Source organism: Gallinula chloropus (assembly GCF_964237585.1).
Source record: "Gallinula chloropus genome assembly, chromosome: 3".
Lineage (NCBI taxonomy): Eukaryota > Metazoa > Chordata > Aves > Gruiformes > Rallidae > Gallinula > Gallinula chloropus.
This window is the reverse complement of record NC_140087.1, coordinates 19,017,231-19,036,570: the sequence shown is the minus strand read 5'-3', so window position 1 is coordinate 19,036,570 and position 19,340 is coordinate 19,017,231.

The window sequence follows — 19,340 nt, the reverse complement described above, 5'->3', positions numbered from 1 at the left end:
TAAATGTCAGCTTCAGAATTCCCCTCAGGGAACTCAGACCATCACTTAGTAAAGCTTTTTCTAAGAGGCTTAAAGATGCATTTCCAAGGCAGAGTTTAGGAATTAGAAGACAAATTGCTCTCTGGTATAGAATCATATAATCATTTTGGCTGGAAAAGACCTTTAAGATCATCAAGTCCAACAATTAACCCAGCACTACTAACCCCAACACAAAACCATGTCCCTAAGCACCACATCCACAAATCTTTTTAATACGTCCAGGGAGGGTGACTCAACCATTTCCCTGGGCAGCCTGTTTCAATGATTGACAACCCTTTCGGTGAAAAAATTTTTCCTAATATCCAAACTAAACCTCCCTTGGTGCAAATTGAGGCTGTTTCCTCTTTTTCTAACACTTGTAACTTGGCAGAAGAGACTGACACCCACCTGGTTACAACCTCCTTTCACATAGTTGTAGAAAGCAATAAGTTGTCCACACAACCATCTCCAAACTAAACCATCCCAATTGCCTCAATGGCTCCTTCAAAGACTCGTGCTCTAAACCCTTCACCACCTTTATTGCTCTTCTTTGGACATGCTCCAGTAGCAAAATATCTTTCTTGTAGTGAGGAACCATAAACTGAACACAGTACTCATGGTGTGGCCTCAGCAGTGCTGAGTATGGGGAGATGATCACTTCCTTAGTCCTACTGGCCACATTATATGTGATACAAGCCAGGATGCAGTTGCCCTTCTTGGTGACCTGGGCACAATGCTGGCTCATATTCAGCAACCTATCAGAACATCAGGTCCTTTGCCACCACTCATCTTACAGTGAGATTATTCCATCTTTGACTTTCACAAAGATTCCTAAACCAATGCTAATAATTTATTATACACTATAAAACACTGACCTGAAAAGTGTCACCAAGTTGCATCATGTTTAAAATTACCTGGTTTGCCCCTATATAAAAAGACATCATGACATGATATTGCACTCCCATATCCCATTGAGAAACTTGAAAGCATTTCTGGGAGTTGTGCCTTCTTCGAAAGTCCAGCCTGCTTGATTTTGAGAGATTGCCACAAAATTTCCATCCCCATCAAAAATTAAGTAGTTTAAAAGTCAGTACGATCTTGCCTGCTTTTTGTAAGGAACCATCAGATGAAGATTTAAGTATTTACAGAAAGGTGATATGTTGACTTTCTAGGATTTTTTTTTAGAAACAAGGAGTAAGGAAAGAAAAAGATTTGTATTTGTGAATTATGAGCATGGTTCAATACTGCTTCCACTTTTATTACATAAACAGGGTCATGATATCTTGGAAAAATATTGAGATGTATTCTCTTTGTTTTTTCTAAAGACTAGTGTACCTGATTTAAACTCTAATCATTTAGTAAGATTTGGATCACACCGAATCCAAAAACAGCAACAGCAATTTAACAGATTTTGATTGTATTTTTTTAAAAAAAGCATATTTATACAAGTAAAAACAGTCATCCAAATAGCTTATTAAAACCACATCTATGCATATATAGTCTTGCACTGTTTTCACAAGTATTCTTTGTTAAAGAAGTATGTGAAGTCTAAACAGATCAGTGGGATTCCTTTATATTTTGGTGATTTTTAGGAAAAAGACAGATGTATGACCCCCTAACACAGGCAGTTTTGAATGCCCAATCTTTCTGCTCCAATCCAGACAAGAAATGCAGAGTCCCCCTGAGTACTAATTAGGACTACATAAGTTATTATGAACAGTTCTGCAAAGTAAATTATAGCAAGGGCCTCTTCCTACTTCATGCTGTGCTCTCTCAATGTCCATATATTTTACGTTGGTGTTTTTCCATCTGCTATAACCTATGTAACAAAATTTTCCTTCTTTATACCGAATTTCTTAAAGGAAAGGAAAATTCTTCTTAAAGGATGGATTTTACAGGAAGAAGTTAAATTGGAAATTATTATTTTTATGAGGAAAAGTCATCAATAGTAGCTACGAACAGTAGGACTGTGTAGATTTAGAGATGTGTAAGAGGAATTATTTTACAAGAAATCTTGAGTCTCAATTCCTGTCTTTTTGAAATAATTGGCAAAAATGTCTGTCTGATTACACTGGAAGTAGGATCAGGGTCTTAAATATGTTGCTATAACTCTTCTTAAGACTTCTAAAGCTTATGTTAGGACCTCAAATCTTGTCTACCTCAGGAATGAGAAGTGTATATTTTCATAGTGTTTGAATGTATATTTCACTGATTTAAAATGTGTTTTGCAAAGCTGTCCTTGTCACTTCCAGACTGATATATTTATATGCACTTTCCCCTTTCAAATTCTGTTTAGATAGCTGTAGGGGAAAAAAAGAAAATATCTGTCTGCACTACTATAGCATGTTGTGTATCTAGACATAATTTTACTATTGTCAACCTCAAGACTGTTTACTTAGAGAGTTATGAAATAACAAATTTATTTAAAGACTCAAAACTTGACATTAAATTATGTAATGACTGAAAATACCTAGGACATAAAAGATACCACCACAGTAAGAAAAAAACCTCAACAATCTCACAATTTAAAAATGTCTGGAAACTCGTTCTTTTTTTTTAATACAAAGGAATCAACGTCCATCTTCTTTCTTTTTAAGCCCTGTTTTAAATCTCCTTAACAAGACCTACTGATCTTAATACCTCTTTGATAATGCAAACCAAATAAATTTTAAAAACCCCATAGTTCGTCTAGTAACAAGAAAAAAAGTGAAGTCAAATCTGCTATCTTTGTTCAATATATTGGACGGCATTGATTATACACAACAAATCACATTAGAAGAACTAAAAGCAATTACTCAATGTTTTTTCTTGATTTGATATAGCATAATATAATAATTTAACCAAATTAACTTATTAGTCATTCAGTTCCTTTAAAAGAAATGTGACGTTTTCTGAAGTTCTTCTCCACAGATAACCTCAGAAAACAGAAAATACCACACTTCATTTGAGGGCTTGATAGAGCCACTAACAACACTTCCATCAATTCATCTAGCACCCAATATGTGCTAGGGTCTATTTCTCTTACCATAATTCCTTTTATGTGCCTATAAAATTCATCTGAAGGAGACTGTGTGACATATTTTGCTTTCTTCATATATTAATTTGAAAAACGTAGCACAGACTAGTAAGAACTTGTGAAAAGGTCATATTACATTATTGGAGAGATAAGTTTCATTGGGTAGTACAAGATATATCTAGGAAAATGAAAATCATCCAGGGAAAAAAAGAAGCAAGCGAATAACATGTTTTCACAGGGCCCCAGACTTTTTCATATTTCAACAGATGGAGCACCTACCGCAACAGAAAAATAAATGTAACAAACATCTAGCAACATCCCTGTCTGCTACCATTCACATTCTGCGTCTTTTGCATCTCTGATGTGCACTGTCTCCCTATTTTCCATTACTCCCCAGTTCTCCTTTGGTCTATCAATAACAGTAAAAAAGTCCTTTTTCAAATTTGTGATATATAATCAGTAATTAAACAAATACCCCTCTCTCTGCCATTAAGCTAAAGGGCAAAGAACCATGGCTGCAGCATCTTGGTCCACAGTTCAGAGTATTGAGCTACAGCCACTAAAAATACTTCATCATTATGATCCCATCCAAACCAGTGATTGAAATTTATCAAAAGCTTTAGAGTGATTTTTGTGGAGAGAGCAATGTACACTGGAATGAGAACATGCCTTACCTACCTTAGAGACTTCCTCATTAGCAAGGATACCTAACGGGATAAAATATGGCACATCATTTTCTACTTCTGCCTCCTCTGGAGTCCCTCATGCCAAACTGGAAACTTAAATCTAATAGACTGAGTTTACTTTCCTTTCTACATATCTCATTCTTTTTACCCTTCCCTCCCTCCCCCGCTTTACTTTTCTGTAATAAACAAAGGTGAAAGCTACCCAATGAATTTTGTACATAATGGTTCTTAATCCTTAATCTTTCTTTTGCTACATATGTGGTCAAATCAGAGCTGAATTTTGTCAGAGCTAATGAAAGCAAGCTGAACCCTATATCTTTCTTGTGATCTAATTTTCAAATATCCAAAATGGTTTTGCAGTTATTTGTTCAAATGTCAATACATTCTATATCTAAATTGTAGTTTATCTGGACTAAACTAGTATTTAAAAAAACCAAAACAAACCCACAAAGTAAGATTAAAAAAATAAATTAATTAATTCTTCTTGTATCATTTTAAATTCTGATAGATGCAGCTAGATTTTAAAACAACCACATGCATCCCCCAAAAACAAAACCTCTCCAAAAACAATACCTGGGAAATATGGTCTCTGTTGCTCAAGAGCAACATTTAGTTAAAGCTTGCAACCAGCAACTTTTTCTGCCGCTGAGAAATGTGAAATATTTTTTTTCAAATGTCAGACAAATACACCACCTGAGAACATCCCTTGTTGCTCTTCCAGGTCTTCAATATTAACCCCAGTGGTCTAGAAGGCAATCACAATTTTGAAACATGAGTTTAATTCTAATTTATCTGTTATTATATTGACAGAAGAGCCATAAAAACAAGTTTACTTGGAACCTGTAGTAAACTCATCTAGTAGATTGAAAACATTACAGCTCAAAAGTGCCCCCACGGAGAAATAAAATAAAACAGAGGAAATGTTAGAAGAAAGATTCTCATATTTCTTCACATGCGCAAGAGTTATTCTGACTTTCTCGAAACAAACAATTATTTATGCACTGGACTATATTTTAAGTTGCATTCACTGATAAATATAACCTTCTACATGTGTATTGTCATGTAAAATAGCCTAGCTTTCCAGAGTTTTAGTGTGGGAATTTTTATTTTCTTTTTTAGTCTAGTCCATACTTTAAAAATCATCCAATGTTGCTAACCAACTTATTTGTGCTGACTCCCATATTTTCTAAATGGATGTTTTTGATGGTATAAGACCTAGTACCCAATACAAGAGTCATAGAAGCTGGAAAGAAGTAAATGGTACCTTTCAAGTACAAGACATGTTGAATGGACTTCACATTATTAGAATTTACAAAATTATTCTTCCTAATCTGGCTACCAAACCATCTTATAATATTTATTTTTACCATTGTAATCTTTAGCTCTGAATTCGATTTCTAATTCTACTTTGATTTTGGATAATTTCTAGTTGTCAAATGCATGAATTATTTGAGGTGGTAGAGGGTCTATCCCTGGAGGCATTCAACATCAGGCTTGATGAAGCTCTGGGCAACCTGATCTAATTAAAGGTGCCTCTGCTTACTGCAGGGAGTTTGGATTAAATGACCTTTAAAGGTCCCTTCCAACCAAACACATTCTATAATTCTATGATTTCATGTTTCAGTCTACATCCCACTCCAAACCTGCTAAAACATTTACTGACAAGAATGTTTCACTTTTTCATTTTTAGAAGAAAGTCAAGCACACATTTTTGGAATTCTAGAATTGTTCAAAGTTCAATTAATTTTGACTCTGCTTGGAGCAGAATTTTAAGTTACTTTTTATGGCCAAGACGACTCTTCATCCCATATCTTCCTTCTCTTTTGTAACATACATAATAGACAGACATTTAACAATTATCATAAAAAATTCTAGATTTTCAACTGGATCTGAATTGACATCTCTATTTTCTTCCTTTTCCAAACGTATCATGAAATAGAACCAATGCATTTTTCTCTCAGGATATGTGTGTATCTTCCAAATTGATGGATAATTTTGAATCTTTAAAAGTTAAAATTTTTATTTTCAAGCACTTGAAATACATAATCCCCTGAAGATTTAACTTTGCTATTTAAATCTTTAGATCATGAAAGTTCAGATAAGTTTCCAAACTTTCTGGACATTAAATACACTACAGCCAAACCTGTTCATCTTATTTACCTCCTCTATCATAGGTCACAGTTGTGAGTCAGGTCTAGATGCTGGCACCCAACATTATTTAGGGTTTCTAAAATTTAGACCACCAGTCTAAACTCCAGGTGGAAATCAAACCTTCAGAGTCAATGGTATCTAGAGAACACATAACACACGTATTTCTAGTATTTCAAGTTTTCAAAGCTACTCTGCCTTCCTCTCCAGAAATGAGACAAGAGTCACTTGTGGGTCCTATGTCATATCTGCTGTATCTATATAGACAGTTCATATGCTCTGATATGTTTCATGTGGCAGCAATCATCTTTTAGATAACTAAATTGCAACTAGTTAGTTTGTTGAATTATTCTGTAGGTTCTTTAAATTCCATTATTTATAGATCGTTAGGAGTCAATGTTGTGTTAAATTCTAACAGAAGTGTAAATATGCATCTCCTGTTAATGCATGTCTACAAGAAGACAGGTGAGGGTTTTTTCACTGAATTTAAGTTCTGCTTTGACTTTAGGCTACTTCTGATGAAATTAAAAGTTCACATGAAATACTAAGAGAATGATTCTCACTCACATCCTTGAATAGGCTTCATACCAAAGTGTATGAAAGATAGCAAACCATAATTTAAATCTAGAAACTACAATTAAATAATTGCTCAACTGGTATGCCTTTAATTATTAATTTAGCTAATGTTTACTATTTAATATTAATGTTTAAATGTTATTTATTATTGAAATCTCTATTAATCACCAACACTGACATATTCTTTCTAAGAGACTCATAAACTGAAATGCAATGCAATGTTTCTGAAGTCCTTTGTTACATGAGATAGAAAACATACACATACAGAAACAGTGTTTTATGCTGGGCCTCATAATGAAGGGCTGCTGATATTAAATATTTGACTGCATTAAATAATAACTATTTTTTCGCTAGTAGATTGCATATTGTTTCCAACAGAATCACATGATAGTTGACTTTACATAGATATTTTCTGCATTTCCATTGAAAATATTCAGGTTCACTACAATCATACTGCACTTTAACAGCAAAGATAATTTTAGCTTATGTACAAGATTTTGAAGAAATTTTAGCATTTGGTGTAACTGAAACATATGGTCAAATATTTATCTTATCTTATGCAACATCAGTTTTATATAATGCATATTTTCCTGAAGTTGTTAATCTTATGAGACAATGCTTACTTTACAATTTTCCTACTCAATTTTTTGGGAGTGGGAAACCAATTTAACAAGAATCTGCATAATGAGTGACAACCATCATTTTGCTGCTTAGCAAAACATTAGGCTGACACTTTGATATCAACCCAAGACAAAAGCTTGTCCTTCTGGGTCATCATTCATGTTGAAAAGTCTGGTGAAAACAAGGGTTGTGTTTCTTGCCCAACTCAAACCTCTGTCAGCTGTGTAATAGGGTGGTGGGAATCTTACCTCTTCTGCATCAATGAACAGGACAAGGTCACAATTCTTATATTTCTATACTAGTTCTATTATAAATATTAACTTGAATAATTTCCTGTAATTATAGATCAAAAATTATAAACTATAGGTCACATATTTAGTACCTGTGGGTGAATTCATTTAAGTTTGTGGGGGTTTTTGCACTTGGAGAAGAATGTTTATAAGAGAAAAGTTTATAAGAGAAAATCCTTCATTTCCTAGTCTTTGTTAACCAATGCTGTAATGACAAAACATATTTAAAACATGGAAAGAGAAAAATTATAATAATATCCTAACTTCTTATTCATACTAATAGCAGGACTACCATGAAGATGTGTTTTTTGGGTTTTGTTTTTTAAATAGTGGTGGGGTTTATAGCTGTCAGTAGCAGTCTGAATACAGAAGTTAAATTTCGGAGACTCTGTAATGAGGAAGGTATGTAAGACATAAGAAAACTTAAAATAGCAAGAAATGTGCATTTCATGCCATATTATCATTAAACCTGGTAACTATTTTTTTATTATAAGGTATTATTTTATTTTAAGATATTGAAATCAGAAATTATTTTTTAAAATACCAAAAAACGTAACTACACCATCTTTGGTAATATGTCTCTTCAGAGAGCAACTATCTAGTTTCCTCATAATGTATATTTAGTTAAGTATCTGTAAGATTAGTTCAGCTGTTGCTAAAAAGAAAAGGGGATATTAATCAAAAGATAAAACTAACCAGACTAGTTTTTGGTTGGTTGGATTGTGTTGCTTAAAGTTGAAGTTATCTACGGGGAAAAGAAAAAAAAATATTTTTTTTTTCATTCTCTGTTTTATCTCAGATTTCAAATACCATTAGATCAACATTTGAAATAGTTCTTTCTCTTTTTCTCATATCTGAATACTGTACAATTGCCAGAGACAGCTTTGCTATTTAAATGTGGTCAGTGTTTATTACTCTATACATATATTGACAGTAATAATTATTCATAATATTAAAAATCTTTAGAAGATACCCAAAGAATCTTAAAACACCAATGAATAATATTCTTACCCTCTGTATGTGGGAATTGGAGGCACAGAGGGGAAAAAGTTTGTCCAAAATCTCACAGTAAATCAGTAACAGAGTGATAACTGGGTTTCCTGAGTCATATCTCTGCTTTAACCTTAAGACGACCCTGACCATCTGAGCAGGGAGTTCAAAATACACACACACATTTTAAATATATTTATTATATGTAAGCAGGATGCTTTCTATAAAACTGTTCAATTTAAACAAGCAACAAACAAAATGTTTTATTTTAATGGATAAATTCACTGCAAAAAATGGAAGTTGGAGTGAGGCTGGGGAAAAATACATGATCTTTTCAGAGATTTCCCTTGCAGTAATGACCATTCTAGAGGTATAAAGCAAAAAATATCTCCTATCTTTAACCTTTAGCTAATAGCTGTGTTAGAATATATGACAAGTGGAGTCAGATGGACAACTACATGTATTACAAGGTAAATTTATTTGGACCAAAGGTGAGAACTTCTGGAAGAATATATTTGAAAATATAATTATACTGGTTTTAAAATATTATATCCACTCTCTTCCTTAAACTCCAAGCAGCAATTAATTTATTGGCCTTTTCACTGGAGACACATTCAGAAGAAATATGGTGGCAGAAACATCTCTCAATTTTTCTTCAAAATTGGTCCTTTGGGATAAAGAATTAAGTGTATGAAATTTTACTGTTGGTTTACTTCCAGAATTTCCCATGCAGTTTTCCCCTGGAATCCAGATACTGACCCAATCTAAAAACTCTGTTGTTATATAAAAATTTTCATTCCATAAATAGTAGGGGGGGGGGGGGGTTGTTTCATTGTTTTTTTAATCCAGGTATAAATAAAATTGTTATAAGGAATGTTAAGTTACTTCAAGGTTTATGTAACAATAAAGCAGGGTATTTAGCTTTTTGAAAAACACTGATTGTAAAATGAGTCATTATGCAGTGGTAAAGTTTCTGCTGAATTTAGTGGGATTTGAAAGCACATGGCTAAGGTATATTGTTGCACATCCGTTCTGGAGTTGCTTTCGCACTCTCTCCTTGCTCCATTGTTTTTCTGCATATTCTCTTGATACAAATTTTCTTTTACATTTATTTCATAAGGGTAGGTGTAATATTTTCCCCTTTTTTAATCCAGTAAAACTGGATTTCCCTCTTCCTTGTCCTGTTGAGAGCTAGAAAAAAAAAAAAAAAAACCCACCAAAAAAAACCCAAGTTATTGCTAAGTCATTTGGGTTGAAAATAAGATTTCAAAAGTGGAAATAAATATATTTGCTTTGTCATTTCTAATGAAGAAATGCATTTCCTGTTAATTTTAGGTTTGAGCGTTGCTTCAGCTATTCATGTTTTTGCATTCTTACTGCCTAGTGCTATTAAATTACCTTGCACTGGCTTTTCATGTTACAGGGAAACATACCAAGTTATTTCAAGGAATAAAAGTGTTAAAAAAGAGAGAGAAAGCATCTTTATTACACATGTACAGAAACACTGAATTTATGACACCAAGTCAAACATAGCCTGTGGCTATACTTGAACCATAATTGATAGTAAATGAAATCGCAATGTGATTGCAATATCTTCTAATATATGTAGAAGACATTTCTGCTCCTGGGCTAAATTTTCAGAAGTAGAAGGTTATGGGTAGAGTTGATACGTTGTTCCAGCTGGGGCTGATATATGTTTAGACATGGTCACAATCTTACTCATTATTGTGATCCTGCATATACGGTGCTGGCTGTAGATCGACAGCAGTGCCATAGAATAGAATCATAGAATCATAGAATCTTAGGGGTTGGAAGGGACCACGAGAGATCATCAGGTCCAACCTCAGAGGTAGCTGGTTTCCACCTCCAGTTTAGCTTTAATAATGCTAAGCAGGATGTCGTTTGTTTTCTTGTTGCTAAGTTTTGACAGAGCCAAGGGCAATGATGAAGACACTAGGATGTGTCTTAAGACCTTATCTGAATGAGGGCATTGAACTAGTTTATTTAAATGTTTGCTTAGTTAAATTAGTGCAGAAAACTGTACAGACTTGTTTATTTCAGTTCGAACGTTTGAAGCATAGACTGAAAGGCTTTACATCAAAGGTATATTTCAGGGGAATCATGCCAGTGTAGGACTACAAAGAGTATTGTAAGTGTATCACTCAGACTGTAATACAAAAATCCTGAATGTTCATTGTCTAACCTAGAAAAAGCTGTTACCAAGTGCTAAGCATACTCAGCGTTAGCACTCCTGCCCCTTAGGCTAATCAGGATCTAAACCCAAAAATCCTTTCCTGCAGGAAAGCACCAAACTCTGCATTGTTTAATGAACACGATAAGGATTTATGTAGTTTAAAGTAGACTATGATGTTGTTGTGTTTCTCAACCCTTTTTATATAATGAATTATAGAGGGTTCACATAGAGTGCTGCATATATCCTCTTCAATTTAAGGGGACAGGCCAACAAGCTTCTTTACAAGCAAAAGCTATACTTGCAAACAAGAGAAGCACATACAGGCAGGATGAGGGGTATGGGGGCAAGGGGGAATTGCTAGATCAGTAAGCGATTTTGAAAATCTAGTTTAAAGAATTTAATATATTTAATATTTCTATAAGAGATTTTTTGTGTGAAAAGTATGCTATAAAAACTGCCTTGTCCTCTTGCTGAGACAAAAGGCCAAGATGGAAATCACATGACAATCCAGCACTTTCTCATAGTGAAATGTGGCATCATTTCAGAATACCCTAATGACCTCTGAAACATTACATATATATGTCGTAATTTGACTGGGATAAATTCATCTATATACAGTGCAGCTTCATTAGACTCCACCACTCATGACTTATGGAACTAGCCTACAACTGTGTAAATAAACTGGAGAGTTTTAAGGAAAGACTTGCTACATTCTTTATACATTTATTTGCAGTATGCAAACCACAATGATTATCATGCTTAGTTGAGCTTGGTACCTGTAAGGTCATTATAAAGTGTCCCTCTTCTTGCTTGTCCTCTAGATGTTTTTGACACCTCTTTTTGCTTTTTTTTTTTTTTTTTTTTTTTTTTTTTTTTGGCCTGGGGCACTTGCTCCTGCTTCATTTTAACTTTGCTCACCGACTGTGAAAAGTCTAAGCAAAACTGTTTAAAAAGTAAGATTACTGTTTTTAGTGTTATGCAAATGGTGTCAAAGTCAAACCTTGGATAACTTCTGTTTAAGTGCCAAGTCTCACCTTCTTTGGGTGATTCATTAGCAGAATCACAAAGAGGTCGTGAACTCTTTCTACCCAGAGGATCATTCACCTTAGTCCATATGGAGAAAGTCTTTCTGCAAAAGGATTTGTTCTATATGTAGAGCAATACAAACTTGACATTGTCTTTACGCACATTCCAAAAGAAGAGTTGATATTGAGTAAATACAATTTCTCACTAATCACGAAAATGAATTTATATTATGAAGCATGTCTCAGACAACCTTCTGCCTGTTAAAATGTCTGAAATCATGTCAGTTTTTAAACCTTTTATCCAGTGACAAGTTTGCAGTGTTTTGTCAAGACTCTCAATTTATCCAGATGGAGTGACAGTTCCCTCACAAAATCCATTATAAGTGCAAATATGAGACTAAGTGGGACTGGTGTTGCTAAGAAGGAGTGCAACCAGGAGCTGTAATGTTTTGAAAAGAATTATAGTCTATAATTGGAACAGAATGGATTATTTTTGGCGTGACTCCTTCAATATCAGTGGAGTTACATTTGTAATAATGTTATATGAAGAAAGCAGTTTGCCTTTCCTTTACACAAGTTGTATACATTTCCCCAATTGCATCTGAATTAAAATCAATGAGGTTTCAATAGAATAACCAAGTAGTAGATTTTCACCTAATGCCATCTTGTACCGTAGCCACTTAAAACCTGTGAAGTCTCTGCAACTTGTTAAACTCATTGAAAAAAAATATTAATGATTTTGACTTTTCCACGTATATTCTTGTATAGATGAAAGGTCTAGCTGCCTATATAAATTTTGAGGTATCTGTTCACAGATCCTTTCATTTCTCAGATTTTTTTCTCATGGCCAAAGGATCTCAAAGATATCAAAAATCAGAAGTGTGTTAAAACTGAAGTATCCTCTAAGGTCATGTTTCATGAAGAAAATCCTGGTAGCAAGAAGTATTACATTACTTTCCCTGAACAAGTAATCGTTTCCAGTCTCTAAAAGAAGTTCAGTTGCTTGCTGAGAAGAATGGTAGCCATGCCACAGTTATTTAAAAACTTGTCTTCACTCGGCTGCCCAGTAAATCAAGCAGTAGTAAGCAATCTAAAAGGGAAAACAAACAGTTTGGCCCTGCACACTGAAAGTGCAGTATAAGCACCAAGCTGGTAAATTCTAGTGTCATTAATCTTTTTTGTACAGGGCTCCCTGTCACCATCTCTGTGTTGGTGACACATACTCAAGTCTGCACTGGGAATGAAGAACCACTTTGAATTGTTTTGAAATCTGTCTAGCTTCATGGTTGGAAAAGTTCTGGTTTTACCCTGGTAAAATCAAAACAACTGCATGATAACAGATCACACATTTAGCTAGTGGACTGTTTTTCAACCCTCTGCCTCCCAATGTATCATAGTCCCCTTGTTGTCTTCCTCAAAAAATATGCACTATGACTTAATGCAAAATTACATTAAAGTATATCAAGTCCTCAAACAAGGCTTTATGAAAACAGTTTCATATCTGTTTCATTTTCATTTGCTGTATGCATATTCTGGTGCATTTCATTTATGTCCTAAACCTTTATTTCTAGTTGCTACTACCTAAAAGTAATACAAAGTGAAATGTTTAGTATCTAGCCTGTAATGGTACTTTATTAGCTAAAAGGCAGGTAAACAGTGTGATTATATATTAATTATAAAATGTAGCGTTTTCTCCAATCCTCCATCAGGTTGTTCCATTCCCTTCTACTCTCCTCAGGGGAAGAGTCATGTAAATATCAGAGCAAAACCACCATGACAAAATGTGTCAAAATCCTAGAATGATACCAATGGGTGGATTATCTATGCAGAGTGCTTAATTTCTTTCTTTTTAATGTGCCGTCAGAGCTCACACCATTCAGAAAATTTAATTGAAGACGATTATAGGAACAGATGAGCCATAGGATAGAAATTATATTATGCTCATTGTTGGATAGGTAACCTGGGCACCACTGAGTCTTGAAGAAAAAACATTATTATTCTTACATAGTAAAAATGTGCATTAAAAGATTTAAAAGCAAAGTAGTCAGACTTTAGAAAAATGAGATCTAATCTTACCTTGGTAAACTAAGCCCATTCAGCAATTGAAGAAGGTAAAGGGAATTCCTTTCTCAAGAGACATATTCCAGCTTCTTTATGAAAAAGAACTAACTACATGAATAGTGTCAAGTCTGCTCAATAAACTAAAAGCACATTGTTCTGGAAACTGAAATGTGTGTTGGCAGTGGGTAAATCAGAAAATTCTGAGGGAATCAGCACATCTTTTCTCAACCTATTGCCAGAGTCACCACTGCATCACCAGTGCAAAGAACGAATGGAATTAAATCAATCAAAGACATTCTATGGGTAAAATTTGAGAATATCAGAAGTTATATTTGATTCTCCATCTTTTGGAAAAACAAACAAATAAATTCTTAAAAAAATTACAAATATTAACTAAATTAAAATAATTTACACAGACATATCCAATTGTTTTAATTTATATTGAAATTATATACATCTTCAGAATAATGCAAAATAAGACATAGGTCTTCATTAAAAATATCAACATTTTATAGGGTTAAGTGATAGCAATGACAGATGTCTTTGTTAATCCACATGAAAACTTACAGAAATATATTTACTAGTACCAGGCTAGACCTAGTCTGAAGTAAAACTCCTAACCAGTGACTAGTTAATGCAGTCTAGAACACTGAATCACAAAGATGCCAGCACAAAAGCCAAGGATGAAGTTTTCATTCTGTTTAACCTCCACTGTATTTGACATTGCAACATTTTTTTCCTTCATCTAAATGTATTTAACTTACTGTATTTAACTGAGTGTCCCATAAAATGTATTGCAAGGGAATAGGGCATATATCTATCCTGACATACAAGATACTACTTTGAAATGTCATTCTTTAACAATGAAATGTTGAAATAGCAGCAGTTAGACAAATACTTCAGTGAAGGCAAGTTGTAATAGTTCACTGTGCTTTATGACACGTCCTTGTAGAATATAATTCCAAATAAAGAAAACATGCTTTTCTTTATTATAATGTCCATTTTTTTTCCTCAAATGAGGTTTTACGGTGTGAAAGAATTTTAAATTAAGGGCTTGGATTGTAGGTTATATGGCACCATTGCTGGAGATAGGTACGAAAGCCAAGGTACATGATCAAACCCACTGCAGCTACAGTTATTTAGGTGCATTTTGACTACATAATTGACTTGCAGCCAGGTGTAAAGTCTGCATGTTCAGGTACGCTTTGGTCCTATTTTAGTGCATGCCAAACTGGTTTATTTGTTGCCTGGGTGTGGAGGAAAGGCTGATTCACTGCTGAACCCCTGAACCACAACCACAGCACACACTCAAAAATTTCCATTCCCTTGAAAACTGAAAAAAAATTACACCAATGCAGTCCTGACATCTTTATCTACCATACATACACCCAGAGGTAATTTTTATTTTGTTCTGCATAATGCTGATTCTGTGTGTAGTTCATAATTGTGTGTGTAGTTCAAGTCCATGGTTCAAGCTCTTACCTGTACTCATGATGAAATCTGCATCTAAATTAGCAAGAATTATGGCCTGACATCTGAAGTGTAAAGGGGTTTTGCTGAAGACCTTGTGATTATATGTTTTAAAAAGGATCACTTCAGATTAAGTCCAGTCTGATCCCAAAGACTAGACCAGGTCCTTTAGTTTCATTTCCTCCTAAAGGAATCCAGTTTATGCACTCCATTAAGTGAATCAAAGTATTGATACTGGAAATTTGCTTCAAAAGTACACGTCTGGTTTGAAATGCTGCATTAAATGTTGATATTTTAACATGTTTGTACCTCAAATTGAACTAAAATCGGTAAACGGCAACATATGTAATTTTAAATTAACTAACATTTTTAAATCAAAAAAGCAGCCTGGCAACATTGCATCTCTTAAGTACTAAAACTGTGACTCCATTTCATTCTTCCTGGGACTATATACATGTATATACACAGTATATGGACTGTATTCTCTCAGTAGTCAATATTTTTCATGTTACAGCTGCTTCATTGATTAAATTAGCTCATTTAAGATGGCAGCTTCTGAAGTTGATAAAGCAGTTGGTAGTAAATCAAGTCCAACAGTGTGTGTCATGCTGGCAGATCAAAACAGAATTTTAAATTCCGGCTGATCGAAAACAAAACGTTACTTCTTGGCTTTATTTATATTCTGACAAACTAAGTCTTTTTACATGGAAAACATAAGCTTTGATAAAATGCATTTAAAAGAATGTGCATAATAGCAAACTGTTATGTTTACATTTTTAATCAGGCTTGATTTATTCCTTATTGATAATCAACATGGTTTTGTCAGTTTAGGTGACAAACAGCAGTGAAAACTGCTTCCGTCTTATTCCTTGAATAGATAATAAGTTCAGCCAAAAAGAGTTGACTCCCTTAAGTAAGTGGGTTTGTTTGAACATGTTAAACAAACCTTGGTGCTAGTTCCACTTGTGCTTTTAAAGGACATACTGTCCAGGTTTATATTTAGCATTTTTCAGAATACTAACTTAAGCCTAAAGTTTGGCAAATAATGTTTTGAACAAGCTGGAATAATAGATCTGGGTTAACGAAAGTCTCGTCTGCCTGCTTTACATCTGGACCCTTCTCCCCAGCTACCCACTTTCTCACCACATCCCACCATATGCCCCCCCACCATTTGCACTACAGTGTAAACATACAAAATTTAGCTAATTGTAAAACATCTTCCCTACCTTTCTGTGCTATACCCAAGTCAAATAAGAGATGAGTTGCACGCTGTGAGCTAGTAAGTACTGCAGGCATTATTGATCTTTGTGCAAGCTGAAACTCATAATGAATCCCACCCACAGTGTGGACAAACCAGTCCTGATCCACTGGGACAGTGTGTGTGACTGAAAACTAAAATCCATACACATAGACACTGCAAACAGTGTAACCCCAAAAAACCTTGAAAAATGGGCCCTTGACCTGGCTTCTCCCAGGGCATCCCAAGAGGGAGTCAGCTCTGTGGGTTGGGCACAATGCTCATCAGGACAAGGCAGCTTTACAGAGCACCTTCAACCTCAATATTGATTACACCTGCCAATGTGGAGCTGTGATAGGCTCCCCTCTATTGGTCTTCCAGATAAATAACACATAAAATGCGTTCAGCTGTCAAAAAAACATTACTCTAAACATCTTAAAGTAGATTTCTATGATGAATTATTACAGCACTGTTTTAATGGGTTGCTTGCAATTTTACAACCTGGAGACTATACAGGCCTTTACCCAATGACCTGCAAGAAAGCATACTTTTTTTTTTTCTTGATAAAAACAATTGTTCATGTATCTTTAAGACTAAAACCAGCCTATACAGTTGCTAGTTATGATTAGCCTACATACACCTTAAAGAAATCAAATGTCAAGGCAGATCTCTTGGAGCAAGGCATAATGTAAGGTCATTCTGGTGTGAATGATAGTATAGTTTGGAAAGAGACAAGTTTAAAATGGAGTTAGGGTTACTGGAAGATGAAATGCTCAAGGCAAATCTCTCAGTGTAATGTGGCAGTGAAAATAGTAAATGCCGTTCCTAGGCTGCATTACACGAAAGAGCTAACTCTAAATCAGCCAGAAAGCAGATTAGAAAATGGGTCTCCCACATCTCAAATGAGTTTTCTAACTACATGTTATTCTAAAACAAGTCTCCTTGAATCTTTGTTATTGGAATTAAATTATTTCTGAGACAGAGTACAAATGATCGAAGCCTCCAAGGCTGTCAGACACTGAACTGAAAGGGAGTTTATCTGCATTTCCACACTACTGCAATGAATGTTTAAATATTCATAAACTGTAGAATAGTGTCAACAGAGAAAACGTAGAACATCTCTTACATGTGCAGACTGTGTACCTCGTAACTTCTGATAAGTCAGAGCTGTGGTTTCATGTTTCCTCAGGCAGAAGTGACACTGCGGCTAGCTGAGAATTTTCCTTCCTAGCACATAACTAAAAATAGGTCGTCACATCCTCTACTATCAATATAACCACTAATAGAGGTGATTATTATTTTACTTAAAATCTTTGACATGTTCAAATGGCATTGGTATTTTTTTCTGAGACAACCAAACTCTTTTTCTAATTAATCCAAAATATTTCTTATTAACTCTAGCTTGGAAGGCAGTGTTATCATTTAGCATAAATGAGACATCACAGGGAAACTGTCTTTCTCTTTGGAGATACTATGCAATAGCTCTGAGAGTGATCATTGCCCTTGGAAGACATACCTTGTTGTGAAAAAGTAATAAATAATCATAGAATCATAGCATCGTAGAATGGTTTGAGTTGAAAGGCACCTTAAAGATCATCAAGTTCCACTCCCAGTGACATGGCCAGGGACACTCCTCACTAGACCAGGCTGCTCAAGGCCCCATACAATCTGACTTTGAATACTGTCGGGGAGGGGGTAGCCACCACCTCCCTGGATAAGCAGTTCCAGTTTCTCACCACCAACATAATAAAGAATTTCTTCCTAATATCCAATCTAAATCTAACCCCTTCCAATTTAAAACCAACCTAGACTGGTATCTGGGGTTGTTCTTCCTTAGATGCAAAACCCTACACTTGCTCTTGTTAAATCTCAGATGTGTCCTCCTTGTCAAGTACAGAATCATATGGAATGATCATGATCGTTAGCAGTATTTTAGGACCTGCAGCAGAAACGGCTATATTAGATGACGTGAAAAATAATGGCACATCCTCTGTCCTAGAATACAGAGAGTCTGTGAGGTTCAGACTTTTGAATGGCTTGCAATTCATTCAACTCAGAGCCAACCTAATGAAATTTAAGGAAAATCAATCTACCTGGGTAAAACAAAACAGTGTTTGCATGCCTTTAATCCTCAGTCCCTCGGAGACAATTTTTATGATATGCTTTGTGGTAATCTCAATAGTTACAAACCGAAGACTCTTTAAGTATCAGTCATGGGGTTCATACTGATAAATGTCCTTTGTGGAAAATGAAGTTGATTTATCACCTGCTGAACACTGAAGAATGTATTGTTTGCTGAACTAACAAAAAGAAGAAAAAGTCTTCATTTAAGGATTAAGATGGGCTATATCCCATTTATTTTACTCACTGGCGTAGTCCTGTGCAATGCATGCAACACATTTTTTAACAGAAACATTTTTAACCCACAAGGTAACTGCAGCTGAAAAATACTGTTCATGAATGAGAAATTGCCATTTGTACATTATTTTATTCAGAGTTGAGAATAACGAAGGTCTTTATGACTGGTTGTAATCTTGTGGTATGACTATTTGAGGCATACTATCCTTCTGTTTTAAAACAGCAACATGAGGAATTTTTGTTTACTTTTAGTCAAAACTGCATGGCTCAGGAATCCATACATTTCTTTTTTCTTTCCCTTTCTTTCCCTACTAAGATACCTATCCTCTGGGACCAAATTCAGTTGCTGGTCTTTTTCTATCAAAGTCATGAATATTTTTTGATTGCAGCAAATGTTGACTCACAGCTGATGAAATCTCCAACTCAGCTAAATTGTGTCCCATGCTATTTATTTATTAATATTTCTCTTTTAATTATTAATGATCTTACAATTGCACTAAGCAAAACAATTTAAAAAGTGATGGAAGCTATACAATCAAGAGTATGACAAATAGTTGGACAAGTGAAAGAAAACATCTCAGCAGGACAGTGCAATGGCAGATGAGCATTAATTTTTGTTAATCAAAATCAAATCAAATTGTGGCTCTGCC